The sequence below is a fragment of the Porites lutea genome, chromosome 2 (genome assembly GCF_958299795.1).
Source record: "Porites lutea chromosome 2, jaPorLute2.1, whole genome shotgun sequence".
Taxonomy (NCBI): Eukaryota; Metazoa; Cnidaria; class Anthozoa; order Scleractinia; family Poritidae; genus Porites; species Porites lutea.
Genome location: NC_133202.1, coordinates 54,639,609 through 54,655,050, shown reverse-complemented (window position 1 = coordinate 54,655,050; position 15,442 = coordinate 54,639,609). Strand labels below are relative to the sequence as shown.

Here is a 15,442-nt window from a genome sequence, read left to right as displayed (position 1 = left end):
GTGGGTCTCAATGGGGTTAACCGTCGGTAGTCAATGGCCTAAAATTTAACCGTCAACCGTCAAAATAGGAAATTTTTTACGATCAACAGTAAAAAGTGCAGATAATATTAACCGTAGAAAAAAGTTTCAAGATATTTTTAATCTCGCAATTTCATTCGCTGATCTTCACTGTCTTCTGGCTCCTGAAGAATCTCCAAACTGGACAAACCAGTTCTCATGCTCCCCCCAAAAACACTCTCTCTAGACATTAAAAGGCCCTAGAACTTGCCTATATTTGAAAATGCGTCGAAATTTTAGAAATGAAATGTGCAAAACACGGTAGTTAATATTAATTTCTACAGAAGTTAATATTTAATTAAACTCTTGTACTAAATTTCCAGTTAATAACCGTTCTACACTGATATTATTCGAGATTTTGTTTCCTATCTTGCTGCTTCCGATTATCTGAACAGAACAGTGTCCAACAAGAAAGCTCTTGCTACTTTGGACACTGTACACAAATGAACTTTTAAATGTCTTTTAGCTCAATGATTATTTGTCAACTATTTTGTTCGCTTGCTTATGTACACTTGTGTAAATGGCTTAAATAGTGTGAAATAAAGAAAGATTGAACGATTGGTCAATTGGCAAAATCGGAAAAAATTTAAACTTCAACTGCTAAAGGAACCACCCCATTGAACCTCTCTTTTTTGGGTATTCAGCTCTTTTTTTGAGCTGTTGATATCTGTGGGCAGAATATTAACCTCTCCACGAGCTAACTTATATTCTGCTTTTCTTGGGTTGTCAGCTCTTTACTGAGCTGTTGTTAACTGTGTGAGAATACTAACCTCTCCACGCGCTAACCTATATTCTGCCTCGCTTGGGTTGTCAGCTCTTTTCTGAGCTGTTGATATCTGTGGGCAGAATATTAATCTCTCCGCACGCTAACTTATATTCTGCTTTATTTGGGTTGTCAGCTCTTTTTTTGAGCTGTTGATATTTGTGGGCAGAATATTAACCTCTACACGCGCTAACTTATATTCTGCTTTACCTGGGTAGTCGACATTTTCCTGGGATGACTGTATCAGCAACCTTTTTTGAAATTAAATCTTTCGCGGCTGAAACTGAACGTTTTCCCTTGAGTTAAATTTACTAGGTGGACCAGTTGTCTCATCCCGCCTTTTCAGCACACAGTATACTCCTCTTCTATCATTATCATTATTATTTTTTTCCCTGAAAAAAAAATGCAGCGCTCGAGAGCAGCATGCCCGGAGAACTCTGCATGCCTAGCCGTAAAGACTATAATAGACCCCTTGATCATATTAACACAGTTGCAACTTTAGGTTCGAACTTCGTTCTGATATTCTCCATTTGCACCTCTCCCATAATACACCTTGTCCCCCCCCCCCCCCCCCCCTCCCCAAATTTTACACAATTCGATCGGAACGACCTATTACTTTTGCTCACCATGGATTTCGTGATATATTAGAGCCGGAAAAATAACCAGACTGGATTGAAAAATAAAGAAGCAACGAAAAGGAAAAAAAAATTCGCTGAAAATTAGGGGCATGATGTCGTCAAATGCATCTTTTCAATCGTTCTTTTTTCCAGTTTAATTGCATAATTTTTCTCATAGGTCGGGCTGTCCTGGGTTGGGGGTCCCGTGTTTTAGAGGACAATAAGCGAAGTGCACAACATTATATTCGATATTGATTGTGAATTCATTTCTTTTAATATATCATATTTGATAAGTAATGAGTCTTGTTTATATTCTTAATTATATTATCTTGTAATCTGGCATATACGTAAAAAAAGGGCGCTTTGCGATCATCCATAAGGTATGTTATTACCGGCACTGCGAAGGATACTTTCATTTTATGATAAATGAATTAATTTTTTATATTCCATGAACCATTTCCTTGCTAGTTGTTAAGATCCACTGAGCAAGCTTAACTAGGCCACAATAAAATCAAGTTCGATAGCGTTAATATATATTGTTATTCCTTTGATGTAACTGAATCGTTGGCTTGTTCCATGTTAGTGTTCTTTTTCTTTGCGTATTTATTTCACTGTCTGATAAACAGGTGTTCCGTGAGATCGCTGAGTGCGAGCTCCTGCGAACTGTCGGTACCGCAACATTAGACACAGAAGGCAAGTTTATACTTTCTTTTCTTGTGTTTTCCAATACGAAGTCAGTTGTTAGATCTGGGTGAGACCGAGAAAGGCGATTGTCGAGTATGCTTGGGACAGATAAACTCTTCTTTCGACCAGTTGTCAATGGACGCTCGCGTGTTGCTAAAGATGGAAGATGGTGACTCGTGGCCAACTGACTATGACACCTCCTCTTATCGTGATCAGGTCTTTTGCAATCTTCCGTGGAGCTGATAAGTTCTCGAAGCTTTTTATTTCTTCTGACCATGAGCAACTGTTCTGAATCCCACGATTTAACAGCTACGCTTCCATCCTTGTCTATCTTGCTGCATCGTAGATTTAAACGTCGGTCTTCGAACGAATTCTGCTTGGAAATATTGTTCCACAGAACTTGTTCAAAATACTTAGCGGTTGCTTTTCTTTTCACCTCATTCATCTTACTGTGCTGGCAATTCTGTACTGAAGCTGTTCACCCAATATTTTGTGCATTTGTGGTTAAAATATGCGGATTATGCCGGATGCCTTGTTGTACGTAGCAGGATTCACGTCAGAGACAATGATCTGACGTCATTAGTTGGAACAAGTCCGACCTTTTTCACTGCAGGCATGCTGCAGCCAACGACAACCGCAATAAATGAAATTGTTATTCTTGTCAATAGGGAAGAGCATTCCGAACTTAAATCGTGAATTTATGAATGGCGCATTTTACTTTTATTTTCTATTTATTTTGCATGTCTTCATTGGCGCTGCCTTCACCCTGCGGCCATTGTTGTGTTTTCATTGTGATATTTGATTTCAATGAAATAAAGTGCTCTGTTCTTTTTGAACACAATATGCGCAATCTAGCAAATAAACAAGCAAGCACACTGGTGTTTTATACTTCCATTACTTGCAGATTTGATTTATCCCGAAACATTATGCTAATGCATTTGACTCAGCTGAACTGCACGATTCCTTCTTTTTGTTTAATTTTATCTGTTTGTTTATTAATTTTATTAGTATTTTTGACATACCATAACTTAAAACGTGCGTTACCGTAATTGAAAATGCGTGTAATTATAAGAACAAATAATATGTTCCTTAGACCTTGATTTAACTGGAATAGTTATAATTGTCAGAAGAGTTTAAAAACATTAAGCTCAAGAGTAAGAAAAACAAATATAAATACGTGACCTTAAATGTAGCGTATACCGGAGATACGATTTACCTTTAATTAGTTACGGGTCACCTTAGTAAAATGCGTGATCGGCGACCTAACATTGTTCGGTGATTTTATTATTGATGTTTTACAAATGTTTTTAATTTATGCTTTTCTGGTTGCGTGCGCTCGCTTGTACCGACTACGTCAAACTGAAACTACACTACACTACACTACCAAGGGACACGATGAGCCACATTTGGGTGTAACTGACGTCGGTTTTCACCTTATCCCCCGCTGCTTGAATAAGTTAAAAAGCCTTGATACGGTCTGAGTAACTTTCCACCTCGTTAACCGCTGACGTGATTTTTCTCGGCGTTTGGGCCAAGAATGATTTTATTGTGCAACGTTTGAGATTAGACTTTATTAAGTATTAATAATGGAAACTTTATTTATGTTTTTGACTGTACAATTGTAAATCCCGTATAGGCAATTTACAATTGGCTGCTTGACATCACTAAGGTTGGTAACGTTACCTTGCATATAGGGGCACGTTACATATAGGGGCGACTCGCATATAGGGGCGAGATATCAGTCACAAGTGCGTGAATGAAAGGAGTTATGTCACGTTAATTGCGATCTTTTAAAAAAGGGTAAAACTTGTCTTCACATCAATTGAATTCCAAAAATAATTTTCCAGTTCTTTTATTTATGACTATATTTAGGCGCATTGAAACTGATTTCTGTTGTTTTTTGCAACGGACGCCAAGGATGGACGTATTGAAAATTTAAAAGGCTGGGCCTTTGATTTTTTGCGAGGTTTAGACATTCCTGTTGAAATCACCAAAAAAAAAAAATGATTATGTTCAGTTCTTTCTGATTAAATGTCTTTGCTACCTTTTTCATAACTCTACAGGAAAATGATGTGTCAAAGCACTAAGAGTAAAGGCTTCAGTGAAGAATTGACCTTGAAAACATTTTAGCCTTTAAAACGAGCGTGGGAATTTCATTTCAGTTTTTCTTGTAGAACGAACTCACGTCCACCAGTATCGCAATAATGCAAAATGATAAAAATAGTAGCGAATAGTGAGAATGCACAAAAAAGACGCATACATATACATGTCATGATTTTTTTTTCTATCCATTTACACTTGTTCTAATTTTATCTATCCGTCTTTTTGACGGTCGAGAGTATGGTCAACGGCAACATAATTTCCCAATTAGTTTCTTTATTATTTAAGTAAAGGTCAAGATATCATATATATCATAGCACTATCCTTTTGCTTTGCGACTGTTTTTCCATCTTAGTTACAATGTTTAACTATATTTCGGTGAGTTCTGTAATACGATATTTTGGCGTCACCACGCGAATATAAAAGCGCGGCTAGCGTCCCTTTTTACTTAGTTACTTGGAGAAGTGCACACTTGAGATGTAGTTCTTACAGTTGTCGAATCAAGCCAAGAGAGAGTAACTCTTACTGAAGCAGGACCGATAGGTAAGTAAGTTTTTGTTGTTGTTCTATTTTGTAGTGGTTTTCCGTAAGTAGTTCTTATGCACGGATATCACGCCTACCTTCAACCTCGTCCCCAGGGCTTTTCCCTCAAAAAAAGGGTGGGGCCCCACCCTTTTTTTTGAAGCGAGATCTATATTTCTATTTCATCCTATGAAATCGTATTTTGTCAGACCTCTCCTATAAAAGTCCTATAAATTGAGCAAATTGCTATATTTTCCCATATTTTAATTTCGGGTCACACGGGTGAAAGACTGATCCCGGGCTTGACAGGGAAAGATTGCATACTGCGAGCTTTGTTTTTGACAGTAACAAGTCTTTGGCCTCACAAAGTTAAGGTTATAGCGGTGAAATCTATTCGTCCAGATGGAAAATGGTCCTGATTTCTGACAAGGCCAAGGACTTAGTTCAATATTGTTTTGGAGGGGGGTCTCTATGTCTCCTTTCCAACCGCTGGTTTGCATCCGGGATCTTAAATAAATCGACAGTGTGAGTCAAGAAAAGTTGCGTGTGACTATTTATGTGGAGAAAGCGAGAGTTTTATGGAGTACCGTAAAATTCCGAAAATAAGCCCCTCCATTTATAAGCCCCCCAGAATCGTAAAGCAAAAAACCCTCCGTTCAATCGCCCCTCGGAATATAAGCCCCCCGGGCGGCTTGTACTTGGAATTTGCCGTCGAATACAAAGGAAAACAAAGCAAAAATGGTAAACATAAGCCCCCCCCGCCCAAAATAAGCCCCTCAAAAAAAAAAATATATATATATATACAGTCGACTCCCGATAACTCGAACCTTCAAGGGAAATCGAGAAAGGTTCGAGTTATTGGGAGTTCGAGTTATCGAGAGTTCGAAGAAAATAGCCGAGAGTATGGTAAAAAACAGTTTTTACTGCACAGTGAACATTTTAATCACATTTAATTGTAAAAATGTCAAGTGAAATTAAAAGATACTTCTAGATTATAAAACAGAACGTAACGTAACAAAACATAGCCTAAATAGAGCATGCCTTCTACTGTTTTGAGAAGAAAAGGTGCTTCATGTTAGCCTGTGACAATCAACATCAGCCTCCACTAGTAAACTATACTCCTACAACACGTCAATAGGAAATCCAAAATTTAATGTTTCGGAAGCCCGTAGCCGGCTTTTTTCCCGACTTTTTAAGGGCTCAAAACATGGTTCGAGTTATCGAGGGTAAAATTATATAGAAAATGACCTGAGGGGAAACGAAAATTGGTTCGAGTTAGCGGGAGTTCGAGTTATCGAGGGTTCGAGTTACCGAGGGTACATTTACAGTGAATGTATGACGGAAATCCAGGGGAAATCGATTTTGGTTCGAGTTAGCGCGAGATTCGAGTTAGCGAGGGTTCGAGTTATCGGGAGTCGACTGTATATGTATATATATATATATAGATATAGATATAGATATATATTATATAAAAAAATATATAAGCTTCTGGGCTTATTTTCGGAATTGTACGGTAATTTGACGATATTATGAGTGTATAATTTTCGTGAGTGGTTAGTGTTATTGATTTTGTCTTAGAAAGCTTATTCTGTGCTCAAGAAGGAAGAGGAGAAAAAAAACTGTTGAGTTTTAAAAAGGCCGTTTCGCACATTGAACGCATGAATAAAGATGATTGCCTTGAGGTAGAGGAAATTGAAAGATGTACTGCTTTTCTGGGTGTGGCTTTGTCCAGTGGTATAGGAGATGTTTTAGATTGCTTCATAGTAATATTTCCTGGTGCTTTCGAGTATGATGAACGACTTCTGTCTAGTGTGATTCATGAAATGGCTCACGTTTTGGATTCAGCGACTGAAACAACTTTTCATCCAGAACAATGAAAAGGTTGGCAGATCCCTCCTGCGACACTTGTAATTGAAGGAAGCACAAAGACGAGAGGACGAAAAAGAACAAAGACACCAACCAAGTACAAAAAAAAATGAGAAAGCAAAGACAGTCAAAAAAAAAGGAGAAGACATGGAAGACGAATAAGAGGAGGAGTAGGCGAAGGAAAAAGAGAAAGGAAGAGCAGGGGAACGATTAAGCGGGTAGCGAGACTAATGTCATCGATTGTCTCGTCAGTAAAGGGAAGGACCGCCAGCCTGTAGATAGAACATGAACTGATGAAGCGCACTTTACTACAAACGACGGTTTTCACAATATCTCTGACTTCTCTGTGGCTTTCCGACATCCGTATCTAAAAACAATCAAATTCTACTATCCAGATTAAGTGAACAATATTACGTAATTAAACAACAATGAGAAACCAATTAACTTTTTCCACGAATACATGATATCTTCCAAAGAGAAAACGTCGCCATAGTAACATACTAAACAGCTCTTGAAGTGATTGAGTATATCATTGGCTTTTTATATACCGTATTTATTCGATTAAACGCAGTTATTAGAATTTTTACCTTTTCCAATGCGGCGCTTATTCAAGGGCGGCGTTTATCGGGAAATCACTTTTTTAAATCACTGGCAACAGTTATTGTAAATTGTTTGTTAATATTATGTACTTTAAAGGTTCCCATGTGTCTCTCATTTTGCTGAGATAGAATCGTAAATGTCTCGATGGTGTGGCGTTTGTTCTAGGGAGGGGGCGTTTATTCTTAATTTTGCCCGCATATGCGGCCCTTGATCGAGGGCGGCGTTTAATCAAATAAATATGGTAATAAATAGAACATTGCATGGCCGCACTGACATGAAAGGTTTCGCGTTCTCCCATTTTAATTTAACTATAGTGAACCCAATTCCGATTCGCATCTTCAAGGGGCCATATCATTAAACAAACAGCCAAAGCTGTTCGCATTGCTATATAGTCACAATCTAAAAAGTACTTACTAGGCACAGGTAATTGATAAAATATGTATTTGCAAGGTTTTCCTACTCTTTGTGTGTATTTCAGTGCATCCACTTTCAAACGGGCGGGAAATTTCCTCGTTCTTCTGTAAATTCGCCCCTATATGTAAGGCGCCCCTATATGCAAGGATGTTTGGTAATCCTTTGTATCAACACAAGAAGGCCTTTACATTACTGATAAAATAGATATTTTAAATAGTTTTATACTCTTTGTGTGTATTTCAGTGCATCCACTTTCAAGTGGGCGGGATATGTCCTCGTACTTCTGTAAATTCGCCCCTATATGTAAGGCGCCCCTATATGCAGGGATGTTTGGTAACCTTTTGTATCAACACAAGAAGGCCTTTACATTACGAATAAAAAATATATTTTCAATGGTTTTATACTCTTTGTGTGTATTCCAGTGCATCCACTTTCAAACGGGCGGGATATTTCCTCGTTCTTCTGTAAATTCGCCCCTATATGTAAGGCGCCCCTATATGCAATGATGTTTGGTAATCTTTTGTATCAACACAAGAAGGCCTTTAGATTACCGATAAAATAGATATTTTAAATGGTTTTATACTCTTTGTGTGTATTTCAGTGCATTCCCTTTAAAACGGGCGAGATTTTTCCTCGTACTTCTGTAAATCGCCCCTATATGTAAGGCGCCCCTATATGCAGGGATGTTTGGTAACCTTTTGTATCAACACACGAAGGCCTTTAGATTACCGATAAAATAGATATTTTAAATGGTTTTATACTCTTCGTTTGCATTTCAGTGCATCCACTTTCCAACAGGCGGGATATTTCTTCGTACTTCTGTAAATTCGCCCTTATATGTAAGGCACCCGTATGTGCAAGGTTGTTTGGTAAATTTGCCCTACGCGCGAATAAGAACTGCCGATGTACGGAGCTGGAAAAATGAAGTTTCTAACCTGCCGTTTTCTATGTTCATTAATTAATGTATGGAACTTTCTATAAATGGCGAAGAGATTTTTTTTAAAAAAGTAGCGATGGTGAGTCTCCTTCGCCACAGACGCTCCTTTTACGTGAATATCATAACATCGGTTTCAATATACTCTACTCAGCTGAGTGCGTGACTATAACTGTCAACTCGCCCCTATATGCGAGTCGCCCCTATATGTAACGTGCCCCTATATGCAAGGTAACGTTACCAACCACGGTCGCTTGACATTGAATTATGCAAAAAAAAATCCAACACTAGGAATTTAAAGTTTGGTGTTTAGCAAACAGTCTCCTTAAGATGTAAAAATTCTGTATGTTTGAATTCGACCAAAACGAAAATATATTTCAAACCTTAAATTTCAATAGCCGTGATAGATTATTTAATAAAAACGTTATAAATGACTCATATTATTTTTAAGTAGCATCAGAATGCTGATTAATATCATGTTTTGATGCTAGGAAATTTTGGTGCATAAAAATAATGATAATAACTTAAAAATAAAAATAAAGAAAAAAATTCAAAATTGCATTCATTAAGTCTAGGCTAACCCAATTCCTATTTCTACATCAAAAGATGATATATCTTGATCTAATGGCTAGATTTGTAATTTTTTGATTGTATAATGTTGCTGATTTTTGTCAATGCCAAAATGTCATTCATCATGTGTTAGACTGTGCAGCATTCGTCGGAGAAAATTTCAGACATCTGCAATTTCTACTCATTTTTTTAAAATCGGGTTCAGATATTTGTCTTTTTTACGCACTGCATTGTTATTAAGGCTAGAGTCGAAACCAGCTGTTAATTCTGGAACATAGGCACTTGGACTGGATTAAGGAAAGAAGATCTGGACGATTTTCAGCAGTTATAATTGAGCGATTCAGAAAACCATTAACATTTGCATAGAGTGAAGAGTGAACATTAATTAGGGGTTGAAGTGACTTGGCAATGTCGTGTCTCATAATAATAATAATAATAATATTAATAATAATAATAATAAGAAGAATAACAATAATAAGAATAAGAAGAACAAGACTAAGAATTAAATAATAAAAATAATTTCATTCAACTTTAAAAATATGTACATAATTTACAGAAATATTTGAAGTAAGAAATTAAGCACGTCTATACAGCCTTAAGAATTATATATGTCATGTAATAATAATAATAATAATAATAATAATAATAATAATAATAATAATAATGGCCCAGGCATTTTTTAAATTGTACGTTCGTTGAACTTGCGCACATTTTCGTGATTTATTTACCTTCTTTTTTCTACAAGTTTTCAACTGAACAGGAAACTTAAGAGAAGGGACAGACGATGAATTGGCATTTTCATTTGCTGCGGTGTATTTACACCAAACACCGGCTTTCCATCCTTTACCCCAAACGCCATTATTGGGCGGACATTGGGGTAATAAATGTGCGTGTCCACCACAACAATACATAAATCTCTAAACACCTAAACCAGGTTACTTAAAAAAAATTTTTTCAATAAATTGTCTTGGGAAAGCAATCAGTAATTAGGCATATAGTAAGCGATATCATCCCCCTGAACCGGTATGATTTGCTATTTGTTTGCCGGTTGAAAAATTATTGTTTATCATTCTGTTGATTGCACGCATGACTAGTACGCACTAACCTCACCAACACTTTGAGCTCTTAAAGTGCTACTACGATCAAAATTTACTGTCAAGTTTGTCACAAAAACGCTTTCTTTTCAGCTTATCAGAAGTGGCTGTACCTGTTTCGGTCATTGAAATGAGCTTTGGCGCCCTCTAAGTGAAAATATTGAGCTTGAAAATGTAGGTTTTTCGCGTCCGCCATTACAAATTTATGTTCCAGTGACAAAGCTATTGTTCTCTGATTGTGACGTCATTTTCTGAACACGCCAAGAAAACAAACCTGAACCGTGAGAAAACAGCGAGCGATTCTCAAAGCTTCGCTCGTCTTCGCCCGATTCTGGAATTGTGAAGGAGGAAATCGTAGATTACGATGACTCTGTAGAACCAGCACCGACTGAATATGAGAAAGTCAAAGACTAAGGGCAGCTAGCCTCAGAGAAGGAAAAAAAAAACACACTTCACCAAGTCGTAGAACACGCCAAGAAAACAAATTCTCAAAGCTTCGCTCGTCTTCGCCCGATTCTGGGATTGTGAAGGAGGAAATCGTAGATTACGATGACTCTGTAGAACCAGCACCGACTGAATATGAGAAAGTCAAATACTAAGGGCAGCTAGCCTCAGAGAAGGAAAAAAACACACTTCACCAAGTCGTATTTTATGCAGTTTGTGCCGACGGACATTCGGACTACCGGTAGGTGTATTTGTATACGTACTAGCTATAATAATAATAATACACAGGCAAGACGATCGAGAGTCCGCACCAATTTCACCTGCCTTCTAGCCATTCTCGAGTGCTCATTTATCCAAGTGTAGATAAAGTTTTGCTTTATAGCTCTTCAGGCACAGCGAATCAGAGTGGGTACAGTTTTCAGTTCAGCTAAGTTTCAGTTCTAAAGCAGCCAGCTCGTCATGTGCATTTTTTTTTTACCATCTTAAACGGACTGCTGTCCTTTATTATTGAAAATGTAATTGTTACTTTAGTGTTACGTATCTGAGCTGAGGACTTCAAAATTAGATCTAATGTTAAGTTCTCTTTGTCAGAAAAGTTAATTTACTCATTTTCAATATAAATAGATAAATAAGGGGATCGCTCGCTCTTGATTTGGTATATCAATTTAATAATTTTCAGTGCTGACATTAAAGATTGTCACATTCTTTGTAGCTAATGTTTTTTTGAAAAGGCTGTGTCTGCCTATGCCTTCCCTATCGATTGACTGCAGATCATTATAGCAACTTATAAATAGCAACGCTAATAAAAATTCAGAGATTTCACCTCATCCAACTATTGTCAATGATATCCCCTTGTATTCCCATAACTTTTATAGATAACTTTATGAAATTGTTGTATGTGACGTTTTTTTTTTTAATTTATTTTTTATTCAAACCCAGGTGTGCATTTTTGGATGCTCTCTTTACTGGGACCATCTTTGAAGCTTTGGCTAGACAAGAAAATATATACAGTGGAACGGTTAATACAGACATGTTATGATGTCTATATAATATGGGTGTCCGTATTATCCGGGTGTCCATATTAAATTAGCTCCCTGGAAAAAAGTCACAGACACGTGATTTATTTGATATATAGCATAATAATAACAATAATAATAATATTTAATACTTATATTGCACTTTTTCTATAAAAATACTCAAAAGCGCATTATTAATAATAACAAAATTAAACAATATTATTAATAACAAAATTAAAACCAGTAAAATTACCCGGTAAAATTACAATATTTAAAAAATAAATAAAGGAACAAGGAGGAAGAAGGGTAGGAACAATGACTGTAGCAAAAAGCCAAGGACGTGAAACTTGTTGAGTAGGAGGCAGAAAATTTATCAAAGGACTACAAACAGGGGAAGAAAGAAAGATGTATCAAAATCAAATGTGTCATGCTATTTGGCTGCAGATGTTTTGGTAATAAAATCTTATTAACCCGTGAACTTGGTACAATGTCTACAATTGGCACATCATTGTGACAAGAAAAATAGAAAGTGCCTGGGTAACCAGTGTCTGTAAAGCTGGATTAAGAATATATAGGAATTTCTCACTTGAAACACAGAAAAATGGTTGTTGTCCACATTAACTACTGTGCTAACTACTGTGCGTACTAAGCCGGTTAATTTTAAAGAAAAAATGTATGCTTTTCCTCAGGACAAACAAAACTGCCTGTTATATATGGGTGTCCAATTAAGTGGGTGTCTGTAGATCATAGAGTACTGGGTTATCACTGCATTAATAAATTATTATTTGCAACTAACTTTATGTAGTGGAAAACTAAATGGTTCAGTACATCACTAGGTTGCATGATTCTGCTGATAACACAGTGTGCCATAAATTCACTGCCTCTAGGAAGAAGTGTTACACAGTGGAAATTATGTTTATCATGGAGGCCCATCCTTGATTGTGCTCTGTGGGTTTTTCTTGCTGGTTTTTTCCATTGTAAAATATTATTAGAAACTAGCATTTTTAAGAGTTAAAATCCCTAAGCGGGCGTGGGAAGCAGTTTTTAATGTGCGCGGGCTGGTGACCACCTACATTGAGGTGAAGGGGGGGGGGGGGGCAGGTTGGAGAGCAAATTTGGCTGTTCTCTCTTTGTGGCTGTTTAGAACTGTCAGATTACTGAACCTTTCTTGAGTCATTGTTGAGCAGAGTCATGTTCATAAATTTCAAGCCGCTGAAAAGTACCTTTCGCCTGCTGAGCGTGATTGCACATGCTGAATCCACCACTAGAAGATCGCAGATCATGATATTACACTGTAGATTCCAGTAATGCCTTCAATTTGTCTAGCATGTCATTGAAATGTGCCAGAGACCACATCATCAGCTGATATAATTCGTTTTAAGAAACCGTAGTTCATGGAGTAGTCCTCAGATTTAATCAAGAACCTTCATCAAAAGAGACTATTCTGCATTGTTGCAAATGCTACATAGCTTTGCTGGTTTGAAAATGCAGAAATCTAGGACGATTGACTTTTTAAGGCTTACCATGCATCAGACTGATGGGATTAAAACGGACCAATAATAAATTTAGATTCTGGAAGATTCTTATTCCAACAAAGATACTATTCATATGAAAATGTATATTACAATGGAACCTCTATAACGAAGTCCTCGGTCTAACAAACGATTTTTTTTTACTCCAGTAATAGTAAAATATAACGCAATATGAGAAAGAACCGCGATAAAAGTTAACAAACCTCGTTAGGAAAAACATATTTTGCCAGTCCCTTGGCCCTTCGTTATATCAAGGTTCCACTGTACTTAATTTTATTTATTTTTCAAAAAGTGGGGAAGCCCCTTTGCCCTGCATGGGCCCTGCCCTAGCTTGGCTTAGGCTATATAATACCCCCAAAATAGACTATGCTAAATCAGGCAACAAAGAACAATAATAAAATTGCAGCCTTTAAACAGTATTACAGCCCTTGGCTTGTTTATTGTAATCACTGGTATGACATAAAAATAATGGATTTATATATTGCACACGTTACGTAAGACCTAAACTTGTCCTCCAGGTTCTTAGCTGGGGCCACACATTTATCTTGTGATCAATAAGTGTGCAGATCAATTGTTACAGTAGGGTGGACAGTGCCTTTGTATGTGGTAAGGGGCCATGAAGCTTCCTCATTTATAGGAATAACATTAGTCTATCCCTTAAAAGATACACCAAGGTTTTTGAAGTAGCAAGGCTGTGCTCTAAGAAAAATTGAAAGGAGCCCAGTGCTCCGGACCCGTGAAATCCTGGGTGCCCAGCACATGATTTCTATGAAAAAATTTCCTTGTTGCCCCGGAACAATAGTTAAGCACCATGGGCCAACTGGGTGCTGGTAGAGCACAACCTTGAGTAGTCAAAGAAAAAGCAGCAGTGATGAGCAGGGGCCATGAAACTATCTCATACATGTACATAACCCTCAGTTGCAGTAAATATTTCAGTGACCAAGCCTTGGTGATTATTCATTTTTCACTTGCAATCTGTCAGTCACATCACTTCAGTGATTCAGTGCATGAGTGCCCCTGAGTTGGAGTTTACATCTCAAATTATGATATACTATAATTATAATTATTATAAGTATTCAATGTGAGATTGCAAAACTTTTCGTTGTTCACTCAAAAGAATAACAATACACAACATTCAAGATAGGATCACAATTTTATTTTAAAGACCCCATCAGTAAATGGTAACAATTCTTGCTGTATTTTACAAAATTGCAAAAACAGTTTTTGCAATAAACCTGTGTGGGCTCTCTTGCTTTAGCTTGTGGTTTGAACTGACAATGTGTCTGTGCACTTTTAATCAGGCTCTGAGTTTTGGGAAGACTAAAATTGAAAAAAGCATACCTTTTGTTTAGTGAGGCTTATGGCGACCAGAATGTTGGAAATACTAAGGAATTTACTGTATATTAAAATATCATACCATTCAGATTGCACCATGATCCTGATAGATTTTAATACTTTATAATAAAAATTTACAAATAGAGCTTTAAAGCTTTTTATAAAAGCTCAAAGGAATGTTAATAGTGGTAACAGAAAAAATAGTACACTACAAGAGCAAGGTGTGAGCAATAATAGTGTTTACAACACTAGAGGGCTCTCTGTGATCTGTTGCCTTAGGGCAAATCTTTTTGAAAGTTTCCTAAAAGTTTCGTAGTCGTCGCGTTCCAGTCGAAGAAAGGTCTAAGAAAAAATTTATCTTCGATGACTTCGCCAGTAGTAAAAGCAAAAATCACCACCGGCGATATAAATAAACTTAGCAAGTTTTGCGAACTGTAAGCTTACCTCCATGCGCTCCCCCTTTATGCGAAGATTTCTTTCCGGATTCAAGATCTGTCGATTGATCTTTCTTCCATATGCTAGCAAATGATCCAAGTTTAATTTTCCGCTACTGGTTTGCGTTGAAAGCCCCGTAAATGCTATTGCAGCACTCTTCGAAGTTATCAAACCGAGAAAACAGCGAAACTGTCAGCTGGAAACAAACCTATTCCTCGAATCTCACATTCAGTCGGTCAGACTCGCGTACAGCACAATTCTATCGATTGAAGCGGTTGCTGCACACATACGGAGCCTAATGTAGTAAGATCGAAAGAGTCTTCCTAAACAAGAACGCATCGAAGTGGGAGGAAAGGGAACATTGTTGAGCAGGGTCCTTGGAAGAAAATTGTCATGCTGTGTGTACTGCGTTAAGTAAATGACGTCACAAAGCAATTGCCTTGTGTTCTTGGTAACCAG

At 37.2% G+C, this 15,442-nt stretch overlaps 1 long non-coding RNA gene across 2 annotated transcripts in view; it reads left to right on the top strand.

The window, feature by feature from the left end:
- LOC140929073 (uncharacterized) overlaps positions 1–15,442 on the top strand; it is a 32,637-nt gene that overhangs the window by 1,433 nt on the left and 15,762 nt on the right. The gene's annotated exons all lie outside the window — the stretch shown is intronic.